Here is a 5,977-nt window from a genome sequence, read left to right as displayed (position 1 = left end):
TACATGTAATAAATTCCAAATTAAACGGTTTGTCAATCTACAGGATATTTTATATTATATTTATATTGCTATTATTGATAACGTAGCCGGTTAAGTTGAATTATTAATTATAATTATTTGGTTATGATCATAATTGTGTATAATAATAAACTTTAGCAGTTTCAAGCACCCACGAATAATATTTTAAAAATATAATACAGTACCTATAATCTTTCTTTTTCGTTAAAATATCTAATACGTCCAAATTTGAAAATAAATTAACTACCTATCATTCTTATATATTTATATTTTTTGGTTACAGAATAACCTACTTACGAGGAATCTTGTTTTACATTTTTAATCATAATCTATAAAAGTTGAACATTTTAAATACTTGACCTTTTTTTTTTTTTAATTGTGATTTTTTTAAACTATTAAATTATTTTAAGTGTATATACATTTTTTTCAATTTTCCAAAAACTTTTAGAAATTTATCATATTCGTATTTTTAATTTAAATATTAATAACACACTGTGTTCTTCGCCGACTTCGTCTTAACCAACTTGTAACTACAAAATCAATAAATAAAATAACCACGTTTACGTAACGCGTTAACTCATTACCCCAGCAATTTCAAGGGGTGTCGGTTTTCTGACGGATTACTGAACGCGGAGAGCTTGCCAATTCAATTTAAAATTGTTTTAAATCTACGATTATAGTGTCATGTTCGCGCAATAGGCCGAATGTGCTGAGCCTGAGCGTTAATGGTTCACAATTTTAATTAAAAACTGTGTGAAAAAATATGTCTGCTTACTGTTTTTGCAACAAACCTTCACAAGCCTGCAAAATAGATACCGATATTGTTGTTAATTTATTTCTGATTGAATTGATATCCACTGTCTCACTGATATTATTGTAAATATTCTTACAATTCGTCAAAAATCTTATGTGTTTTTATAATTATATTTTATTAAAATCTAAAAATCGTATAATATGTTTTACTGTACGGTAATTTTTAGCACAGTTTCACTGATTATTATTGACCATGATAATTTTTGTTGAAAAATATATGAGAGGTTCAAAATTTAAAATTTACAAATCAAAAACTATTATATCTAACAAAATAATGCTGTAAAAGCACCGTTTTTTTTATTTACTTAAAAATTCCTTAAATAGAAATCGACAATGTTTTGATTTGTGTTCAAATAGAACGAAAACAATGGCTGAAAATATTATGTCGTATTATATTGGTATATATTATAATAATCATCAACAGTGTAATTAATACGTATTTGTAACAAAAAAATAGTTGTAACACCTTTTATACGTTTTACCAGTGGCTTGGTGTGGCGCGGTCTGTACATTCAATTACGAAAATTCTCTGAGTGTACGTATCGACCGGTGTTGCTTGCTCCCGGATGGGTGACCACCCGGGATTTTTAGCTATACATCCTTGCCACAAATACAAACGTGTTTCAACCAACCGTTCCAACCGTTACTCATCCCTACAGACAAAATAACAGATAATGGCCTTTTGTTACATAGTTGCCAGGCTTAAGCTCAATAAAAAAAAAATTTTACCTAAAAACTGACGAGAGTGGTTAGGTATTAGTAATGTATATAGTATTTAATATAATATTACTCTGCAAAGTCAACGAATCTTGATAATTTGACAATTTAAACTAACACGAGTATCTTTATTCATTAAATAATTGTACTGTATTAAAAATAATATTGGTGGGAGGGGAGTTAGGGAAACATACGAGGATATTTCGGTCAAAAATTTAAAATACTATGTTAAAGATCCGTAGGCAAATTCTTGACTTGTGGTATTATTATATTGTTAAAAATAACAGTTAGTAATAATAATTAATATAAAAAAATGAATTGTTTTAATTAATTTAAACTCTTCCTATTTGGTGAATATTTTATTGTGTAAAAAAACAATGTGTAGACCCGAGTGGGCCCCCAACATAAACATAGACGGGGGCCCCACAGGGTAAATCCCTTTTTCCCGATGGGCCTATCCACCCCTAGGCAGAATAGAACAGAATTAACGAAATTTTCATATTATTTAAAGAAAATGTTTAACATGATCATTTACGATACTGCTATAAAAATAGAATCTATTTCACCGTATACTGTCGTTCACGCGAAATTCAACGATTATAACGTAATCGGTTTTTTCTCCGTTATCCGATCGAGTCGATCGTGATAATGACAATATTAATATGTATTTATGTCCGTCCGCACGCAACTAACTGACTGTATACGATCAAATGTCTATTTTGATTGATATACGGCACTCATAATTTCGTTATGAAATCTTTTTTCGTTGTTGGTAAAGTATAGTGTTTACTCAAATAGATCAATACTCAATAGTCGTATTATTATGACGTATGTTTGTGTATACATGGATGATCAATAATAAAAAATTCATCAATAATATCACAAATTTTTTTTTTGATCCTGGGGGGGGGGGGTTTGAACCGGACCCCCTCCTGTATGTACGCCACTGACTATAAACATTCACGTGGCATAACTTTTTATGTCGTATATAATACTATAATACTCGTTTGTAATAATTATATGTATTAATTATAATTATCAATTATACACTTGGACTTATAATTTATCCGTTTGTTTAAAAAAAAAATAATACTTGATATTAGTGTATATTTTAATTACATTTAATTACATTTCAAGTCTATCGATAAATAACGAATTTAAGTACCTAATGGTAGCTACTCTAGCTTACTATAGCATTATATCCGTTTGAATAGTAGGTACATGTTTCCAGTCTAAATACGCTAAAAAAATCAATAGCACTAATTGAAAAAAATTTAATTAAAATAGCTAGACATGACCGTTTCAATTCTAACTGACATTTACCTAGTAACGGGGTATAAGGAAAATGTCATTTCCTATTCTTTTTATTCATTAAAATTATTTATAGTTATCAACATTTACGAGTATTTTATAGCTCTTTATGGTAAACATAGTTCAAGAATTTACTGTTAAATTAGATAGAAGCAAGGAACGTATTGATTTTACAATGATATATGCATATATTTTATGTCTAATGACACTGCATGTTTGGAAAAAAAAATTGCATTAATCTTTTACATAGAGGCCTTTTATTTATGACTGCAAATTTGATCTATTTGGTACTTAGGACATGATTACCAGTACCTAGGTACCTACTTTTTTATAATTAGGAAAAACTAACATAAAAAAGGGAAATATTAGGAGTATTTACTCTACAAAATTTTTGTTTTCATTGTCATTCAGAAAGATATAAACGTAAATACTTGCATTTTTTACCAAATATATGTATATTAAGATTTTTTTAGTACTTAAAGATAGATTTAAACTATTTTGGAACTTGAGCTAGGTATTTAACCTTTAAACCAGGGCTTGCATTTGAAAAAAAAATCCGTTTTATGTTATTTACAATTAAAACGTTACACAATTTTCGAGTTGATCGTTATTTAGTATTAAAACGTTATCCAATTTTTACATTTATCGTTATTCGGAATTAAAACGTTATCCAAGTTTTGCGTTTATCGTTATTTAAAATAGTGTTAATACCTATTAAATTTAAAAATAATAACTAATGCATGTATGGCCCGGAATAAGGAATATAATATAATCAATTCTTAGATTCTTAGATATATATACCGTATATGTTTGTATGAAATAAATGTTTCTACGAAACCAATAGCCCTTTTGAATAAATGGATTTTAAAATATTTCGTTCTGCATTATTTTTCGTTTAATGATATTCTATAAATTACCTTTTGAATTATGTTTTGTTTTGCGGTATTTAATTATTTTTGATTATCGCTTTCCGTTATAATTACGTTTACAAATTTCAATCGTTTTTTGTTAAATATAATATTATAATCATACCGGTTATTATAACATTAGAAATCCCTGCTTTAAAGACATGATATATGCATATTATGGAAATAACATTATCTTGATAACGCTAAAAACACTTAATAATATTATATTAACAGCAATAAAAGGACTGCTAAGTGATTAAGCACGCCATTTCCACCCTGGTGATCTTAATATTGATTTCTTAGTATTTACTTAAGCAGAAAAATGAACATTTATGTCTATAGACGCATTGTTTATCGAAGTCGCAACACACATGTTCTGCTCGCACGTGTCGTATTTATGCATAGCGTTTAGTAAATTTATAAAAATTGATTTATTCATTGAATCGTGAGAAGGTCAAGACTCAAGAGCCAAGTGTGTTCTCACATAAATTATTATTTAGGTCTCTCACGCATGACGGCTTAGACCATCATTTTGCAATGCATCCGACGGTCAACGCTCACGTGGTGAAAAACAAATTTTGGTTTATGAAGGTATTTTGCTACGAATACAAAACGAAAATGATACATTGCATAAACTTGTGATTGAATAATTATTAGGAAGCGATGCACAACTCCAGAGTAAATTATTGGACCTTTAAGTAAGAATATTAATAATACTAATAAAAACCAAAACTTAAGCAATACAGGTACCAAGTACCTACTCAAAAATACGGGTTTTTGCTCAGGAGATAGTTTAAACCCACTAAAAATTATTTTGAGAATTTTCAATCCTTACCTACAAAAATTGAACATTTTATAATTTGTTAATTACAATAATTTATCATTCGCGAGATTTTGTTAAATGTTATAACAATTTGTACGTGAAAATGAATTTCAAAATTACAAGAATTACAGAATTACAAAATAATTGTACAACTTCAACTTCTCAACTTTTCTAGTAGAAAAAATGTTCTGATCATAAACTTCAGTGAAGGTTTTTGGAAAAAAATTGGATCTAGTTTTTACTTTTGAAAGGTCGAAATTAAAAATTCTCAATATTTTTTAAAATAATCAGGAAAAACAAAAATAAATGAATAGTTTTTAAAAATGATTATTAATCCTCATTAGATCTTCCTCACTTGGACTGTTTTTGATTAATTTTAGTTTTTTTCTAAAAATGTCAATAAATAATTATTTGTTTGGTCAAAAAGCTTATAAATGTAATTCAAGGTTCATCATAAGTTTTTATTATAGCGACCTATTTAAAAATATTAACGATATATTCGGTCAAGATTAATTTTTACAAACATTTAAAGTTCAAATGTTCACAAAACCACAATTAATTTGTAGTTCAAAATGTATAAAATATTAAATGTGTATAGCTAAGACTTGGAAATTTAATACAATGTCTTTCATACAAATTCGTACTTTACCAAAAATTTACTGATTATTTTAGGAAAATTGGTATGCAAATATGAATTCATTCCATTCTGGTATTAATTTACGTCATGCTTACTATCATGTTGATGACAGTTGAAACTTGATAAATATTTTTAAAAAAGTAATAATAATACGGTCAATGGAGGGGGGCTTCAGCCCGTTATACCCCCCCCCCCCTTACATCATATTATAATATCATGCCTTTATTTATGACACATTGTAATAATATTGTATATATATATTAATAACTAAATCATTATCGAATGGCGTATATAATAGTTTCCAATAGTCCGTGAACTCAGAATAATGACAATAAAATAACCTCGTGAGGGGTGGTAGGTGCCAGTGGTGGCTCGTCAGGTGAGGCAAGTAAGTAACTTTACTATAAGTTTCTTTACAAGTAACTCTTGTAAAGAAAAAGGAAATACATACTATAATTATAGTTATTTCCAATCGACTTTAAGAATATTATATTCAATAATATATTATACATTTTATAATAGAAAAACTTTTTGTTATTATATAATATTATTATCATCACAAAATGAATTTGTTTTGTCATGTATTTATGATAACTGTCATACTAATATTTATCCATACTTCGACACTGTTATCAAAAATTACGACAATGTTCGTGGAACGATAGACCGATCTCGACGAAAGCCGAAGAGTGCCGAGAAGCTAGCAATATTTAGCCTCAGACGAGTCGGACGGCCGTACGATTATAAAAA

This window comes from Acyrthosiphon pisum, chromosome X (genome assembly GCF_005508785.2).
Source record: "Acyrthosiphon pisum isolate AL4f chromosome X, pea_aphid_22Mar2018_4r6ur, whole genome shotgun sequence".
In the NCBI taxonomy this organism is placed as follows: domain Eukaryota; kingdom Metazoa; phylum Arthropoda; class Insecta; order Hemiptera; family Aphididae; genus Acyrthosiphon; species Acyrthosiphon pisum.
The sequence above is the reverse complement of the archived record's forward strand: the minus strand, read 5'-3'. Positions refer to the sequence as shown.